This window comes from Rhodnius prolixus, unplaced genomic scaffold (assembly GCF_049639745.1).
Source record: "Rhodnius prolixus isolate KJV_2025 unplaced genomic scaffold, Rpr scaffold_5, whole genome shotgun sequence".
Taxonomy (NCBI): domain Eukaryota; kingdom Metazoa; phylum Arthropoda; class Insecta; order Hemiptera; family Reduviidae; genus Rhodnius; species Rhodnius prolixus.
In genome coordinates, this window is record NW_027411624.1 from 11,475,772 (window position 1) to 11,496,101 (window position 20,330).

Below are 20,330 nucleotides of genomic sequence, written 5' to 3' on the forward strand. Positions count from 1 at the left end.
ACCTTCACTGAGCTTATTACTAATAAAGGTTATTTGTGGATTCACTAAAACAATGGCTACTCTGCCGGATATCAATAAATTAAGTTAATAACGAAAGTGGAATCGTAAATTATGAAAATCTCTGGAAGTTCTGTTATAGCGCAAAAGTTAATAAAGAATCTTATCAAATAGTACTTTACTGACAAGGTATTTAATAATTTTTTAAAATTATAATAGTGAAGATACAATCAATAGGTAATGATGTCAGAAATCTATTATCAATTACAGCGAAGCCTAAAAAAATATTAGTTCTACTCATGCCCTTAGGAAAATAATGATGTAGGGCAAGGTTTTCCCAATGAGGCAAACTTGCTACCAATACTTACAGAACAATAAGATTTTCTTCCTTTCACGTTTTATGGTATGGTAAATTATAATTACACATTAACAGTTTTTGAAATGAAACAGAAACTGAAAATGTATGTGATACAATTGCACTAGAGTTACTCATTTTTCATGACCTTACATATGCAGACTGTTGGTCTGGCATTTCACGACTTTTCTATGACTAATGTTTCTACAAATGTGTGTTTGTGTGTGGAAATTTGATGAAAAAAGACCATGTAATGATTAATCCTTTCTTTCAGAAATGTTAATTCAGCACTATCGGGCTTATTCAGACTGCAAAGACCATAAATGTTCTTGAAAAGACTACTATTAATCATTGGTTCATTTTGGTAGGAAGTTAAATTTTACTTAATCATTTTTGTTTTGGAAAGACGTTTCTTAATGTTGATTGTCTATTATTATGACGCAGAGCAATTTTAACAATTCTTCAATTTTTGCTCATGTAAGTAATGCATGAACATCTCAAACACTATCCTTAACGAATGTAGACAATTCCTTACAAGTAAGATTGAAGGAGAATAAAAAGATTTAGGAAAAAATTGAAATTTATGAGAACGAACAATGTTTATACGTTTTCGAAATGACTAACCAAATATTGTATGTTTTGCAAAAAGTTCAAATCTGATACTTAACCTTTCGAATGATGGATAACATGTTTGGTGTATTTGTTAAGAACACAGAAAATTTGAAATAATGAGAATTACGTATCCGAGTTATTTAAAAGAATGGAGCTGATTTGCACAATCAGATTACAGATGTAATGCATAATCCCTAGTGGATGTTCCATTCGGAAAAGTCGGCGGCTATTCTAGAAGATATCCCCACCTTCTCCTACACCGCAACCAGTTGAGGAATTAGATATTTAGGCAGGTGACAGATAACTCGATCCCACAATCCTTAGTTGGACGAAAACAAATTCAAACAGTCTCAACAGAATCGATTCGACCAGGCCTTAATGCTGTACAACCAGCCTTAGGCCTTTTTAATCTTGGAACATATTTCCACAGTCTGCGACCAATTTTTATTTAGATGCACAAGCCTAATCATATTTTTTACATATGTAACATTTTATCTACAAATGAATGAACTTGTTTTATTTAGTTTGATTCATTCTTGATTAGGTGTACGTCTTAAAAAGCCTTTTTCTCTAAGAGGTAAGTATCAACACGGAAGAATTTCTTAATCGGTAAATACACTACATTGAGGAGTACTACAAGTGGAAGTTACATCAGGTGACTGCAACGGTAACCTCTTACCTATGCCTTCTTGACAGAATTTAGATAATGTGACTATTATTCATTTTGTCTATATTTTGCCTGTGAATAATTACGTTTTGTGAAGTAGGATATTTAAACTACAATAAAATCTCTAAATATTTTTGTTTTTGTTATTTTAACCATAATCCTGAGTTTATTGGTTTCGAGCATTATGGGCGTAAAGTTCTAGGCCGTGTCTTTCTATGTGAGATAAATATATTTTAAATTGTAAGATATAAAAAAACCCAGCTTTTTCAATACTTTTAAAATAGAAGGAAGGTGGTCGCTAAATCTGAAGAAACAATTCTGAGGCCGAGTTAAAACCACAAAAATGAAGCATCTAAGATGTTTTGGACATTTACTTAAGATGGGCAAAGATAGTGAATCGGAAAGTGTCAGGAAGTATGAGAAGAATAATGTTGGTGATGCTAGTACAGGATCTTTTACAAAAGGTCTCAAAAGACAAGAAAAAATTAGAGAATACGTCTTGTTTCAGAGGAACTTAGAATAACTTTGGGAAATACATTAACATTTTCTTATATAATAAAACAAAAATGTTCATAATTTTAAGACTACTGCGAGTTTAGAACAGAAATATTGCAGTGAAAATGAGATAATTGATTAAAAACAGAGATTAATATCAAAGTAATTGGTTTTTTATGTAACCTCTACTACGGTAATTTCATTAACCTTTGTGCTCATTCTACTTTGAATTCAGTAGCAGTACTTACTCGATATTGAGGCTGTTTAACAAATATATGAAGAGAAGATTTTTGTAGAGATGCAATGTGTTATCAATACTTATTCCAAATCTCTATTCCAATCTTTATTAAATAATTTTTATTTTTCTTTTCTTTAAAGATTCTTGATTCTCTTGTCACGCGGTGTCACAGTATGACCTTAAACAAATATTATATAGTACAATTATTCATCATATATCACGAATATACGTAAGTATTATATTAAATCCAATAAGTATTACCTATACTGACATTTAAATATGTACATGCAAAAACTTGAAGCGATACAAAAAATGCCTAAACTATGAATATACATTCAAAAATACAATGAATATTGCTTTAACTTTTTGCTACATATTTTTAAACAAGATGATAAAATATTTTTCATGTTAGTGTAGATCGTGAAAAGTCGTACGAGATGAGTATATCAGATACTTTGTGAATATTATGTACACATCATTTATGAATACCTACCACACGAAATACTAACGGATATAAATTCTACTTTTAGGAGTATCTGAGAATAGAAGACATTAAAATAGTGAATTTCCCAAGTTGGATTTATAATTAAATATTTACGAGTGTGCATGTTCACGTCTTTTAAATATCAAGAAATACTGTTCAATTTTGTAATTAGGAGGAAAAACTGAGTCAAATTACTTTTTTCATTAATTTTCTCCTTAGTAAACTTCGGCTCACGATAAGATTAATAACAATACGGATTTGACTGCAAGGTCGTTAGAGAGCAAAAGCGGCTTCATCAGGACTTTTTATAAAATCAATTTATTCACTAGTGAAACAGAAATAACCACTTACAGCGGTAGCAGCAAGGTTAAATATCAAGAGATATTGTTCTGTTGCTAGGGTGGGTTTTACGAAGAGAAGCACATCACTCTGATCTTTGGACTTACTTTTATTTAGTACATTCACTTAAATGAATGTATCCAATCATTTCCAATCAATGCCTATAAGTTTTTGTGGTTTAAGATTTTGTACTCTATGCGTTTTTAGTCACAAAACTTAGTCTATCTTTTGTTTTCGAATACGCTTGAAAAATCTTCATTGTGACAAACCATTTCATGAGAGATCAGTCTAAGGTGAAGTCAGTGGGAAATACATCCAGGAATGAAAGACAGAAGTTGGTTTCCACGGATCTCTCTCAAGCAAAACTGGGAGAAACTTAACTTTAGGTTACTCTGATAATATTAGCGCACTCTCTCGAAAACTCTAGCAAACTGCCACACAGCCTCATGCTGTCTTATACATTTTGCACTTCACCTCTAAGCAGAAAATCTGTTACACAATAGAGCCACTCATAAAAGATATTTTAGTCGTGGTTTTGTCGGTTTAATCATCTCTGTTCAAATAATCATTTAAAAGAATAATATGCTCCAATTGTATACTACATGTTTACTTCGAAAATTAACGATAATAACAAATTATCAATTCAAATTTCGTGCCTCCCTTTGTAAGCACTCAAAGGACAGGTTGGAGGAGGTGATTTTTAGCTCTAAATGGTGTAAAATTAGATAACTAGTCAAACTTTAAATGGTGAAAAGCAATTTTAAATTTAAAAATTGAACTTAATTTGCCAAATTTTCGATTCTTTACTAACCACTTGGAAATTAGGCTGACAGAAATTAAGATTTTATGAAACTGAACTGCATATGTATTGGTGTATTCTGATTATGTATTCAATTAGTAATGGACTCATAAATGGTTTATTTAAAGTAAGTGAAACGAGGAGAATTTGTGTCTAAAATTTCTCACCTTAAACATAAGATTAGATGAGTTTCGATGCAAAATATTTTTGACACCAACAGTTTTATAGAGTCTTATGGATGGTTGTCGTCAGTAAAGTGTGCATTTATTATTGTCTCTTCAACACATAACTGAGGCTCCATATAAATTAGTTTCTGAAATACCAATAGTCTTAAGATCCCTGAAAAAGTGACTGGATAATGTACACAATATAGGTGCTAAAACAGAAACAATACATTAATGTAAACAAATGCAAAAAGTTTAATGAATGCAAAACAGACGTTTACAGTAATATACACTTTCTCGCATTATTAACTGCACGAAACTCATCAAAATAATTTCATTGACAGACATTATGTCTATCAAACTGCATAGCATACCAGCAAAAAACATTACAATAATGTTATAATAATGCATTGTATACTTTATAGAGATATGAAACTTATACAATAAGACAAATACGTTTATTTAAGTGCTAGCAACATAATAATCCGTCTTTACAAATAAATAAACAATAAAAACAATCAACATTAATAGAAAATACGACGTAAGTATGAAAATTCTATTAATGAGTCTTTAATTTAGTTATTCGCGATAAGGACTTTTGCCCTTAATACTATGCACCAGACAATGTGTATCACGACTCAATCGGAATGACCATCTATTACCATATGTCTCACCATGGATTAATTTCGTCTGAAATTTTTAAAGCGAAATTGGTGTAAATTACGACTAGGAATAGATTATTAATCTTCTCTAGTAATTTAAGAAACTCTATCAAAAAAGTAAGTGCCCCATTTTCTAAGGCTTTCCGAGATATTATGCCTCTGACTGATTTTCCTATCCTGTATTGGAGCCATCTGGAAATTGACGGAACTTCTACGAGTCCTAAATTTCAGAAAATTACGTAACTACTAATGACATCAATTATTTAAATTATTTTGTGACAAAAAATCATAAACAATTTCATTTAAAATTGAAAAAAGTAGTTTTTAAATTAAAATACATTTTAACAAACCAAACAACCCTCCTCCCTTCAAAATACGGCTACATCCCTGCATAAAGTAATTATTAGTGAATCGTCAGTGTTTTACTTTACAGATTTTACTGTCCACAATACAAATTCACTTCCTGTACATTTATTTACACGCTTATCACCAACGTAATGGATACCTACAGGCCGAGTTGCCCTAAGAAGTGTCGTACCTGCATCCTTTTAAGGATAAGAAATGTTGTTGTTCACCAATAAACTGGAGAATACTTAGATAATGATATTCAAAGCCCAGTACTGCGATGGTTGACCCATATCAGAATTTTAATTTAGAAAATCACCGTAGTTACAGTAAGTTTTCAAAGCGCTTTCTGTTACTGGGTTCAAAGGAAAAAAGAAGAAATTGATTCTCCATGAGAAAAGTACAATCCTTAGGTTTATCTCACCTTTAACGCTTGATTTGATTCGAAAAATAGCAGTGATATTCTAATCAACAAATGCACAAGTGAGTTCTCTTTATGATGTACATTTCCCATATTTTAACTGAATGACTAAATTCAATTTATTTACACACGAAATAAAACTATAAAATACACAAAACTTAGTCCAATACTTTCGCAAATATTTGAAAGTATTTCCTATTAGACTTAAATATCATTGAAGTAGATCATAACAAAAATTCAAAAGGCAGGAAGAAAGGAAGTATCGGGAATACCAAGAAAGGTCGAATGTAGTGGGCGGCCCCCAAATGGCCTTCCACCAATTTTCTCCAGTTCAAGGTTCTGTTCTACCTATAACACCGAATTAAATGCTATTAGCTAGCCCTTGATCTTTCTTAGACTGAACTTGTTTTCTCTCTCTCTCTCTCCCTCTAAAATCTAATAAAATAGTTCTTTGTTCAGAAATATCATTTATTGAATAACTTAAAATGTTAATCAGATTTTAGTAATCAATCATACTGTCACTAAGTAAGTTACAACGTATCTTCAAACTATATCCTTGACAATAGACATCATTTTTAATTTATTCACTCAGAATGGATATTTTTATATGTGCACAATCTATTTTCTGCATGAAGTATTAGTTATTAAGTCGTACAGAAACCTAATGCATTAGGAACAGTTTCTAGCTTCTTATCATGTAAAATACATGTCCAGACTTGACGGAATCCGTCAAGAATGTGATGTCTGTCAAAGCAGTTAAATCAGGAGAGTATCTGCTAGCCTGCAGAATCTGTCACCCATTAAAAAGCAAAGAAACAGTTAAATGGGAATTTAACATCAAGCAAGTATGGATAATTCGCTTAAAAAGCAAAAGGAAAGAAATAGGAATAATTTATTTTATGAGAAGATACCACAACTAGTGAGCCGCGAAAAATATTTACATACCTTCTTCAGGCAAAACACAGGATGCGATTATCTAGGAGAACATTTTTACAGTATAGGAGTAAGTGATGATCCATTATGCCTTCTCGGTGCGATTGGGGAGATGATAACGAGGGATTACGCCGAGTAGTGTTTAAAATTAAAAGTTCTGCTTCTGGACGAGGTAACGGTCAAGACAAATGATTCAGAGGATCAAAACTGCACTGGACTGTCCTCGAAAATAATTGGCCCAAAAATAGGATAGAAACATTTCATTAAATACAAAATAAATAATGGGGCTGCTCAATTTTGTCGAAGAGGGCGAAAACACAGCTTTACAATCTACGGATTGACAACTGCATGGCATCAGAATATTAAATTGGCCAAGTACTGAACAAAGGATTAATAAATTAGACAAGTAAAAGGATGCCTACCTCTAAGGCGTGGTCAATGACATAATTAATAACTATAACATTTGCGGCTACATTTGTGGTTACGAATTCCGTGAGAATCAGTGATGTTAGGCACAACTATATTCAAGGGGTCAATCTTCTAGGTTTCTTCGGTAGTGTCCCTCTTCATCCAAACCATACACCTTAAACATAAAAACAGAATGTCACAATATTGTTCAATGAAGATTGGTACTTTTTTCATTGATAGCTATTTTTTGTATATGAACTTTTACACATCAATAATCGGTTTCATACGAATTGTGAGATCGAAATTTGACTGAATTCCCAATCTCGGCAGATGCTACACTATCGCCACAAGATTTACAACAGCCCTCCGAGTCTGGCCGTTCACATTCACGTGACATCATTAACAATTAGTATTTATTGATTTTTGAGATGTAAGGAAACATCTCTCTGTGAGACTTCAGCGTAAATAATCCGTAATTCGTACCATGATGATTAAGAATAAAACCATTCGGCTAGCGATGATCGTAGGCCACTAGGCAACACCCTCTCCTTTGATTTGTTTCATTCTAACTTCGTATTAAGAAAACTTAAAAACTCAAATTTACTGTCAATACGCAATCGAAAACAATAACTTTTGTTTCATTAAAAAACGTTATTAGTCAGTTACATTAATTATCTATGATTTATTATGAGGTTAAACAATAGTAACGCCTACGAGAGATCAAGGTCTTTTGCTCCTGGCTTTTGGTCATCTACTGCTTTCTATTTAAACGGCGCAAAAACTTAACGAACAAATTATAGTTATTGTCCAAACAATATTTTTGAATGATACAAAAATGAATTAATTCTAAGCATAGAATCTGGTCGTTAATATATTTCTTGTCCTTTTTATTTTTTTTTACATAATCGTAGCCTTTCACCAGCCGACAGACACTATTTGTAGGAACACGCTGCTTACATAAGAGACCGTGTGTTTGTGGTCGCCATGTGTATGTGAGACTTGTGTTTATTAGGGCATTAATCACAGGGTTTAGAGCACAGAGTAGTGCTAGACTGCTGGACAAATAGTTTGATTATTCAAGGACGACTAAAAGTTTCCCAACAGAAAAGGCGGTTTAAGGTTATGATCCGACAACAATTGAGCGTATTTGTATTTATCCGTTCATAAATGTAAACAATATTTCATCACTAAATAAATCTTTTTTAATAGAATAGAAGACATTTATACACTAGGTTTGTTCCACCATCAGTTTGGGATTAGTTTCTTGCTGATTAACTTACTTGTGATGAACTTGAACTATATGGGAACGCTTTTTTTTCCCAAATTACAAATCCATAAGGTTTGTTTTTCTTGTTCGAACAAACTTAGCTATTAAATAGTTACATATTTTCTGGTACTCGAGATCTGAGAACGTAAATATTAGGGAAGAATATATCCTCATTCTAGAAGGAAAATTGCAAGCTTTGGGACTAAACAACAGATAATTCCTTTCTGTTCTCTTCACACTAAGGACCTATCACCAATAAGGGCCAATGTGATCATTAATTATTTTTTAAAAATAATTGTTTCAAAGCATTATTTAATCAAGAAAAATTTTAAATTTGTGTTCGTAAAAAAGAAATAAATAAGTCAGTTATACAGATACAATTTATAGAGGACTGAGAATAACTATGATACAAAGACTAATAATTTAGAATTTAATTGACCAGGGGCACAGCATGCCAACCATAGTAGATACTTTTCCTAAACAGGACAATGAAGAAAGAAACCTGAGGATTCAGGCCCGGAAACGATGTGTTTAGTATGAGCATAAAAGAAAAAAAAAGAGTAAAGCATTCATTCTTCACACAACCAGTAATCCTTGTAAAAAGAAAACTGTTCGGAACTAACTGCAAACAGGCAGGACATCCAGACCGTAGAAAACACAATGAGCACTTCCAAGGTTAATGTATTGGATACCGAAAGTGAGAAAAAAAGAGTTAGCTTCTTCCTTCATCTACAGTTTCGAAAACTAGGTACAGATAATTCGGTTGAGTAGAAGGAATGGACATCTGTTCATACAACCATATTGGATGGTCGAATGTACACGATTTTTAAACAAATATTTAGGTATTAATACGTAAAATTAACCGCTTTGTATGATAATGCCAGACATGTTTCAATTAATGTAAAATATATTAAATTTTAATGAGGTCCGTACTCTAATTCACATATAATTATTTGAGAGACTTTTGAATTGTTTGATTACATCTTTACAGAGGTTAGATTTAGATTAAAGTAATAACTGATCAGCTATTTTTCAGGCGGGGCTTAATTCGCTTTTACCAAAATAGGTGTTTTGAAGGGAGCAGAAGCAAATACTCAACTGTTAAACATTTTTTTCGGACAAATTAAAAGCAGGATGCGAATTGTGTATCTACGCCTCAAAACAACTAATACCCGGCCCTATTGAAGACTATATTCTTAATTGAAAATAATCATTACTTGAGTTTCATTGTTTACATTTTTATGGTTAAATTTTCACTGCAATAAATAGTAACGCCTGTATTCATAGAGTTTTATTTATTTATGTTCTCCTGTAATATAAATATAGAAATTTGTTCACCAAGAAGTGTGTTGCAAAAATCTGAATACATTTTTTTTTTTTCTAATTCAAAATAATATTATCTAAACGTTTTCCCATTCTTTTGTGGCATATTCAGGTTTCATACATACGATTTAACTTAAGACTGTTTTGCTTGCGTAAAACTGTCTCATATTTATTTACACTATAAATAAGTTGCAGCATGGACTGCGCAAACGCGCGCATATTATTTCATTTTTACCCAGCATAACAAGAGTTTATCGAAAACTAAACTGATTGATAGTGTCTCCACGGATAGCATTGCAGTAGAAACACATTATTGGGGCAAAAAAATTGTGGCTGCTTTGATAATTTGTTAAGGTTGTCCTAGAATACGTTTTAATTCACACCTTTTTTTCCCCCATGTATGGTGAATGAAATTTAATTAATTTAGTAACGCTTACAGGGCGCTTCATGTTTTGCTATTAATAACTCATTCTCTAATTAATTTAGTAACGCTTACAGGGCGCTTCATGTTTTGCTATTAATAACTCATTCTCTAATTAATTTAGTAACGCTTACAGGGGCGCTTCATGTTTTGCTATTAATAACTCATTCTCTAATTAATTTAGTAACGCTTACAGGGGCGCTTCATGTTTTACTATTAATAACTCATTCTTTAATTAATTTAGTACATATACTATAGTTAAAGCTTTAGCCATTTACTACAAAACAATATTCCATTGAACATTCATACATTCAATTACCATTCAGTTGAGGTAAGTAATCTAATCTCAACTCCTTCAAAATAGACAGGAGATATGTTAACGATCGTTTGTTTGAGAAGCTTAAAGAATGAACAAAGGCGAGGAACGGCGTAGTTTGTTGTAAATTTAATGGGGGAGAAACAGCGCAGGTACTTGAGAAATTTAAACAATGGAAGATCTTCTGTGACTCCAGAAAGTGTGGTCACAGTTTTCAGAGATGAGATCTTTGTGGCTTGGAAGTTAAGAAGATCGTGAGAATATTATCAATCCGACTACTTTCAGTAAGCAAAACTGGAGCACCAAATAAGTTTAGCCAGTTTAAGTTATAGTTTAATAGGATTCCTGCATGGCATTAGGTCGAAAGTTTATTTCAAATATTAATTATTGGATATCAAGTTACCTTATTCTTCTTTCTACTTCTTTCATCACATTTAATCCATCTTCCCAAAAACAAATCCTTGAACTTCAATCGTCCTAATTTTATTGATAAATAACAAAATGTTGCAATATAAAACTATAACTTCCTTCTCCAGACGAATTTGCAGAGGTCATTCCTAATGAAAAAAGTTATTATATTTTTTTTGTATAATACTAAAACAAAAATAAAAATCAATTATAAGACCTTGATATTTTAATCAAAACATGCCCTGAATTACGATAGATAGATCAAAAGATATCTACAATGTTAAGCTTGATTTTTTTAAAAAAATTATTCAGTTCACCTACAAGTTCAATGGAAATAATTTCTTTATGGTTTCAAAAAAACTGTTTGTAAAATAACAATAACATGGTGGTGAAAATGAGAAGTTGTAAGCGTTTATAAATGGCCAGAATCACGGAAGATCCACCATTGGAAAGTTGTAAACAATCTTAAATAATTTTAGGACAGCAAATCCTGGTTGACAGTTTTCTAATAGTAGAGTTCTTACTAAACATTCTCAACCCAGTAACTTCATTCTATACATTTTCAATTTTGGCTCGATTTTTAATTAAAAGTATCACCTTAATTTCGAATGTCCCATCTAAAGAAGAAGATAACTCTTCTATTTCTTTTCCCAAGACTTTAGAAATATGCAAAAAAAGGCACTGCAAGATTTCTTTCGGATTGCCACGTAGATATGACCATGGACTGTCAAAACTGCTTTCTGAACTCATTTCTCTTAATGATGAAACTCTCTTGCTTCGCCGCCGAGGTTCATGCATTTCTGAAGCCTTGGAATTGTGTAACTAACTCTACGTCAAAGTGGAGCTTTAATATCATCCTCATGATTTGCTCGTAAATCTCTGGAGTTTATTGAAGAGAGCTTAATACACTAGAAGTATCCTGTTATTACCATTTGAGTTGTGAGAAACATTAAAGCTTTAATATTTCCAGTGGACCTACTGCCTTTTAAGCAGAGCTTGGAGAATATATATATAAAACAATCTCCAGCATAGCTCATAAATAGAATTTGTTTTAGGTGATTAGAAGCAAATGTAATGTTAAAGTAGCATTCTCACCTTAGATCGTTCAGCTTATTCATTATGGTAGCAGTTTTTCTTCTTCAGTTTACATAGGCTACTCTCTGACAGTATTTAGGTACTGACTGATCAATAGAGTGAACTTCAATCAACGCTCTGAACTTCTAAAATCAACAAACTCACAATTACATTGGAAATTCCATCAAATTCTTTTCAGTAAACAGTTTACTGAACAGCTCAAATTTTTATTTTATGGGGTACAGAAATTATTATATTAAGTTTTACTTATTAAAAAATTAATAACAAATACACCAATTGATCATCTTCAGTGCTTATTATGCTAACTAATAAACTTTGAACTTTAATTTTGATTACTTAAGTAAATTATACCTTAGTTATTTTTCATTTTGAGCTTGCTAAACTGCTCGATATTACTACGTGATTATCTCGTTGATTAACACTGATTTCTATGAGGTTACCAGCTACCATGTTCAAAAATAAATACAAATATTAAAGTGCAATATAAATACGTAATCAAAACCAATGTGTAATGTTAATAAGTCAGCAAAACTCCTAAAGATAACTTACGACTTGTCGAAAGCTGGGCAAAAATAAATAAAACTGACTGAAATTAGTAAAACTTTATATTGCTTATCAAATGAAACTATCAGTCATAAAAAAAAAGGTGAACATTACTCTAAAATTTGTATATTGCGAATTCAAGGCTAAACAAAATTCACTTCAAACTTTGATTGATAGTAAAGAAAAAGTAATAATCAAAATCTTAAAAAATTATTACTTTCATGAAGGACTAATTTTAGAAATAATAATAGCCAATCTTTTCTTCTACAAAAACAAAAAATGCCATATTTTGTTAGCTGAAAAACAACTGAAATCATTTTAATCTTAAACATTAATCTATTTCTATTAATATTACTAGGCATAAAAATATTAAAAATACATTATGGACTAGATCACAAGTGAGGCACAACTTATCGGCTGGAAATCGTCAACATTAGAACATTACTCAGCTGCCTCCAGTAGTGCTACTTAGTTAGGTTCTAATCGTGGGGTGAAAGGTACTCACAGAGTGTATTTTATAGATGACCATTTATGTAATCGAAATCCTTAACAAACGTGCACTAAATCGATCGAGTATGACACGTACACATACGAAGAGAGAGAAAGAGAACATAATGTGTCTTGTCACGGTATCGATAATAAAAAAAAGGCGTGTCAACAAGAAGTTGAGAGTAGGGAAATATGTCTTCATATAGGCTGTCACGTCCCAGACCAGTCATTTAGGTTTTTATGTACCGATGCGTATGATAATTATCCAATTTGACATGCAGACGTATAGATCTTATTTGTGATGCGGTACGGGAATTAATAATGTCATATTAATAATAAATTTGAAAGGGTTCAATTGCAAAAGAGGTCTGTCGTCTATCTACTAATATATATATATATATATATATATATATATAATCCAAACGATGTTCATAAATCACATCCAAAGAGGAACTAGGCTTTCCTTCAGGAATCTTGGCGTCTCTAGTCTAACAGCACTCATCACTGTCAACTCCCACACTTAAAAATACACTGTTGCGATAATTGATGTGAGCAACTGCTTAGATTTTGCGACCCCATTTCTTTTACACATTTCTTCTACTGACGCCTACATTCTACGCACAATCTCTCAATTTCAACACAAAATTAGGTTGGTAGGAGGTATTTTTTTTGTAATCCCCAGTTCACAAGATTCAAAGCCTTGGAAATACTTGACAACGTACAAACTTATATTGGAGTCGGTCCCTCCCTCTTTTGGATTACAAAATTTGATTTTTAATTTGGGAAAGCAACTTATTAAACAACCTGTTATCGTTACTTCAAACTGTAATGTGACGTAGAATTCTCAATGTTGAAACTTACCCGCAAGGCAACCTCCTAGGGTTACAGTCTATTATGCAGCAGATATACTTTACTTTTCCAGTTCAATAATTACCACTTACGCTGACGCCTACCACAATACTATCCACAAATCCAGACTCTATTGTAACCTCCCAAAATATGCAAGACCTTCTCGATCTAATAACTGAATGGTGTCCTCGCTGGGGAATAAAATTAAATGCGTAAAATTTACATTTAAACGGAAGTTAAAAACTTGGCCGATGGTACTCACAACAACCGAAGGAGATAACGATATGTAACCAAGTCCGCTATCTTGAGATCTACCTGGATAGTAGACTACTTGGACCCAAATACTCCATTTATTTACCCAGGTAAGTAAAGTAAAGTAATTGCCTATTTTTTCAGGCAGGCTTTACGTCCAACTACCAAATTAGGTGTCGCGGACGGAGGCGACTTGCAAACATACTTTACTGTTAATTTCTTTTATTAACTATTAAAATAAAATCCAAGGCCAAGACCGGGAATCGAACCCAGTACCACAATGCATATTAGCTTTGCAGGTCTCGCCTCTTAACCGCTCGGCTACCGTGGCGCCTCCCAGGAAAGATTAAATGAAAGTTAAAAGCGAATTTTATATTCCTGACAACATTAGTCGTTTGTAAAATAAACATAATTTCTTTTTTTTCAATATAGACACAACGAATCAAAAAGATTTTGTAAGAGGACATAGTGAAAGAGTTTTAAAGTTAAAAATAGAAGAAAAAAGGAATAATTTGGTTTCTTTCCCGTCAGTTAAACCACATATTTTGTACATTTTTGTGTTAAATGTACGTTTTTAATACATAATTTACACAATACCAAAAATTAAACATAAAATTATGTGGTTAAAGAGTACCTTAACTAAAATGTCACGTTAATAATTATCAGTGAATAACCTGTACATAATATTAAGAAACAATAAAACCGTATACACAGTCGACTCTCGATAATTTGAATTTTTCGATAATTCAAACTCTACAGCTGTTAACTTCGGTAAATCGAAAAAGTGCAGTGTATTTTGATACGCTCGATAACTTGAACTCCTTTTCTTAACAACAGGGGAGAGAACGCTCTATAATTCAAACGAGGGCCGCCTCCCCTCTTTATAATTCGAATTTTTCCTAGTGTAGGTAGATTGGAATGTTTGGTATTTGAGTGGCCACCCTGTGGAGGGTGTATGAGAAGGGATGACCGTTAGGGGTGGCAAAAGGGTTGCAGGTAGTAAGTGACATTCTTCACTTTATGTATGACACTCCTGTTTAACTTTCCAATTCTCTTTTTTAGTTTGTCACGATGAGTGCAAAGGGGAAGTACGTCTCCCTTACTGTGTCTTCTTCTAGCGAAAATGACGCCAACGACGAAGACGAAGCAGAACCAACACCAAGAGAGGCCAGGAAATCACTTGAAACTCTGTGAAATTATATGATGAAAACAGAAGTTGACGACGAAGTATTCTCAGCGCTGGTAACTTTGGAAAATGCTTTGGACCAGAGACGTCAAGCCACATTGAAACAAAAACTGTTCTTCATTTTTTTAATTAGGTACTTATATGTTATTATTTATTGAAATGTTAATACATATGTAATTTTTTTGTTCTTCTTTGTCGTTTTCATTATTTTCCCTTTTTTAATTGAGGCTATATATGTCTAAAATTTAGGTAAGCTCATACGTATTTTCAATGTATGTATGTACGTACACATATGTACATATATACATAATAAAAACGCTTAATAATTCGAATTTTTTTTCTTTCCTTTTGATAATTCAAACTTCTTGATAATTCGAATTTTTCTTGTCGTCCCTTGGATTTCGATTTATAGAGAGTCGACTGTACATATGTACGTAAATAATTTATTTTATTTTTTTCTTTTCTTTAATTTCAGTATTTACTATGTACTTACAGGTTACACTACCTGCAACAGAGATTTTGAAAATAATACATTATGAGAGATTATAGTAGCCCCAAGGACCAATTTCAGCAAATGTTACTGTACCCAAAATAATACACCTTTTGAGAATAAAAAAAAAATACCCAGCTTTACTTTATTATTTTGATAAGTTTAAATTAATCAGCAACCGTATGTTTTTTACTGATGGTTAAACTAACAACATTCTTACAGCATCTATCCACCTAACAACTCCTAGAATATTATAAAACTCATCATTCTTAGAAAAGAAAATTGACACAAGAAAATAAATTGAACTCTCGGTGATCTTCAAATAATAAATAGAAGTTTGAATTATAGACTACCAACGAATATGAAATGTTTAAATTAAAAGTTAAAAAAAAAAGAGGATATATGGACGAAAATAAAAGTATTCTTTGTGCGAATATATGTCACGTAAAGCTTTAATACCTGTTGCTCTCCAACTTCGTCTAATTTGTAAGATTACTATCTCTCTGAAGCTACGTGAGCAACTCCGCTAGATGGAATTACTATACTTTAAACAATAGAATAAAAGCTGTTGAAGAAATTTTTAGAATTTTATCAGTTCAATCTACGGGAAGATAGTAAGTAAATCAATTATACTAGGAATGATCAAATATGTTAAGAAGTAATCTAAGTAATGCCTATTTTTTAAGGCAGCTTAAAGACTCACAACGGATCGGAGGCAAATAATTATTTAACAAACTTTAATAAATTTCTTATAACTATAGCATTAAACGAAAAACTTCTAGCTGTTTTTAGAGTGGAAAGCCTTAATTGCCAGTAATTGAAATGCAAAGAACAGCGAGGCTGTGGAACAATGATCGACCATAGAATCAGCAACGTAGTTCTGAGAGAAAGCAAGTGGGAATTTGGTCGAAGTAGTTACAACTCGAGCGACTCCTAAATCAAGTAAGTGATTGGGCTAAAACCTGATGGATGAATCACCATTAGCTGGAGAAAAGAATTGTTGTCATTTTTTAAAGAACATATTCTATTAAAAAAAGCAGGAGCCTGGTAGTTTTGGTACTAGACCTAATAACAATCCAACTACGTACAGCTGACTTTACCAATGATTAGACTAGATCATATAAACCTAAGATAGGACTCACAATTTAATATGATTATTTTAAAAAACAAAATATTAAACAGTTTCCGATATAACTTAATTTGTGACCAATTTCACACAAAAGCAGTAAACCATAGTAAGCAATTAGGTAACAATATTAAAGTTAATTAGGAATCGACGCTTAAAATCGTGACTAGATATAGGGGAAAAAAATGTCTCATACCTGTGTTGATGTAACCTAAACCATTAAAAAAAAATGTATGAAAGTCTGGGAGTATAAGAGTGTATAATCTTGTTAATTTTGTAACCTCTTTCATTGCTGGGGTTACTGGGCGACTGTGTCCAAGCCCTTGAGCTGTCAAATGATAAATTAATCTGTCATACACTGGGCCAAAAAAGTCTGTGAACACTAACCTAAATTTTATTACTTTTATTATTATCTTATTAGAAACTTCTTTTATTTTCAAATGAAATATACTATTCGATAGAGAGAAACCAGAATTTTTCATTTTATATTCAATCTTTTATTTTTGTTCAACAGGAATATCACAATTAAATGTTTAACAAAACAACACCCCAAACGAATGCAAAAAAAGTCTGTGAACACTTTGCAGAAATAAATCATTCTTACACATTGTACGTGAATTATAAATTTTAAAAACTTGTAGGACCTCCTATGTTCCTAATCACTTCCAACAAGCGAGCTTTCATCGATCCTAATAATTTTGTGGTCGTCAATGTTGGAATTTTATCCCACTCTTCTAAAATAGCGTTTTTTAGTTGTTCACGGTTTCTTATTCCTCGTTTATTTATTTCGCGGCTGATTTCATCCCACAAATGTTCTATTGGGTTAAGGTCTGGCAATTGTGGAGGGGTGTTTAGGCGCCAGAGTGTATTATTTAAAAGCCATTCCCTCCCGAGTTTTTAGTGCGGTATGTTTCGGGTCATTGTCTTGTTGGAAGACAAACGTTCCCTCCAACCCTAATTTTTTTGAATTTTCTTTTAAATTGCGTCTTAATATATCCACATACACATATTGGTCCATCATACCATTAATTAGATCTAACTTGCCCACTCCTTTAGCACTCATGCACCCCACACCAGAATGTTGCCTCCCCATGCTTAAAAGTAGGCTTCATATTTTTCATTTTCATAGCTTCATTTCTTTTTCGCCACACTTTTTGTCGTCAATCAGACCCACATACATTGAATTTCGACTCATCTGAAAAGATTACGGTTTCCCAGAAACTAGAAAGCTTAGAAACATATTCTTTCGCGAAATCCAATCGGCGGTTACTATTTATTTTATTGATTAAAGGTTTTTTCCTCGGGACTCGACCGCAATAATCGTATTCATGTAATTTATTTCTAATTGTATGTGGTGTTACGCTTACACATAACCACTTGATAATTCTTGACTGATTTTTTGAGCGCTTGTCCTGGGTTCTTCTCGAACAGACTTCAGAATTTGCCGTTTATGAAAGGAATTAAGTTTTGGTGGCCGTCCACTGCGTGGCCTACTAATCACATTTCCGTACTTTTTAATTATATTATGCACCGTTGAAGGGTTTTTTTGAACTATCTTCCCTATTTCTCGAATACTTTTTCTTTCATTTCGCAACGTCACAATAAGTTCTCGAATTGGTCTGGGAACTTCCATATTAGTGGTTAAATATGTACTAATTAGATTATTTATTCACAAAACTGACTGTAGTGGTTTCTACAATACAATAGAGAACTTTGAAACTTTATTCAATCGTTTTTCTGTTTGTTATCTTAATGTTTTTACATATTTATACAGCTGTTCACAGACTTTTTTTGCATTCGTTTGGGGTGTTGTTTTGTTAAACATTTAATTGTGTTATTCCTGCTGAACAAAAATAAAAGATTGAATATAAAATGAAAAACTCTGGTTTCTGTCTATCGAATAGTATATTTCATTTGAAAATAAAAGAAGTTTCTAATAAGATAATAATAAAAGTAATAAAATTTAGGTTAGTGTTCACAGACTTTTTTGGCCCAGTGTACATCGTTCGTTCATTCAATACACATTTCACACTTGTCTTAATAAATGTAGGAAAATATAAAAATAAATAAAACTCCCAAAAATGTTTTTTTTTTTCTAAGTTAAGATTTGTTTATCAGATGACAATAGAATTTCATTGTTTTATATTTTGGGGCAGATATTTCAAAACACATTAAGAATGAGTTTTATTTTCTCGTATTGCATGTCATTTTGTACAAAGTGGACACACCTTATTTTTAATAAAAATCTGGCCTGAATATCCTACTTTCTCTTGCTCCAAATTATTACAATTTTTCTTTAATATTTTTCGTTTTACCCAAATAAATAAGGATGCGTTTGTTGGCTATACTAATGTTTCTTTTTAGAATAAGAATTGATCAATGTCTTTGTAAAATATGCAATAAACAAGGACACCATGTACTCTTATCACTTGAAATCTTAAGACATTAATCGTCATTAATTCTTATGAGGATTGATAAAAATTGTTACCAAAAATTGGAAATAAAATGCTAAAAAGATTGCCAAAAGTTGAATCCTTTTTCGTTGCTAGGAGGCATGACTGACAAGTTTTCTGTCCAGTTAAGAGCAAGTTAGACGATGATTATACTGGACCACCTCAGTCAACAATGATACGGTTTAAATAAACCGTAACATCTCTACCAAATCGAGCAGGGGGTGGAGTCAACAAATAAAAGAATGTTGTTCTATGAAATTTGTGAACAAACAAACTGAATAGAAGGGAACTAGGTTATTTGCTAAACAAACCAGGCTAAGGCATTCTGTTATTTGATAGAGAGGTCGGGCTGTTAAGAAAGAGTCACTGAGTATGATTGAACATTATTTTTACTTATAGTATCTTTAAATAAATAATAATTTACTTATATTTCAATCAAAAATGTAAAAGAACAAATAAAAAACAGTACTCTTTTTTTAACAACGCTGCTTTTAAATTAAATGATTTCTTTCAGAACAACCTGACATTTGTTACCTTTACAATACCTAACCCTAACTGCTCAAAATTGAAGTGACCCACCTAAAAAAACAACTGTTATTTCAACACTCATTAATTTCCTTTTTTACCTTCTCTTACTTTAAGAGGAGGTATTGTAATCATTCAGTTTTTCGATGGAGTTTTCAAGGGGATATCCGATTTGAGAAAATATACGTTTCACCGTAACTCAAAAACAAAAAAAATCCGTAAAATGTAAGTATTCAAGATTACCAACTTATTCTACAGGAAAATTACTGATACTGCCCAAAAGGTGAACATTACGTAATTACCTTGCATTTTGTACATTCTGGGACACTCCCTCATTGAGACCGTCTTCTCCTTCGTCTCTTCATGTTCAAACGTCCAACTATTGTGACTAAGTCTTCAGTCGTCTCGCGCTTTACTTGTAGCTTTCCTGAAGTATGAAATAATTACAATTATGGACTATTACAGCATTGTACTCTCTTTAGCAATAATTATTAATACAAATGTTCTAAAATATGTGAGCCTTTTCTGATTAGATATTTTGCTCATTTGTGTATGTTGTAAGCCAAACTGAACTGTATTCATGTCTTTTTTTTGGTTTTACTTGCTCATTAATAATTTTTATTGAGGGCAGGAAAAAACCAACATACTGTCAGTACTGGATGCACCAA

General features: G+C 32.2%; 1 long non-coding RNA gene across 1 annotated transcript in view; it reads right to left on the minus strand.

Moving 5' to 3' along the window:
- LOC141458515 (uncharacterized) overlaps positions 1-20,330 on the minus strand; it is a 28,606-nt gene that overhangs the window by 6,875 nt on the left and 1,401 nt on the right. The window contains exons 3-8 of the long non-coding RNA XR_012461039.1: positions 19,965-20,089; positions 11,750-11,874; positions 10,650-10,803; positions 6,934-7,094; positions 4,154-4,362; positions 2,375-2,542 (exon numbers count right to left, since the gene is read on the minus strand). This is a non-coding gene — a long non-coding RNA (uncharacterized lncRNA). The remainder of the gene's footprint in view (positions 1-2,374; positions 2,543-4,153; positions 4,363-6,933; positions 7,095-10,649; positions 10,804-11,749; positions 11,875-19,964; positions 20,090-20,330) is intronic.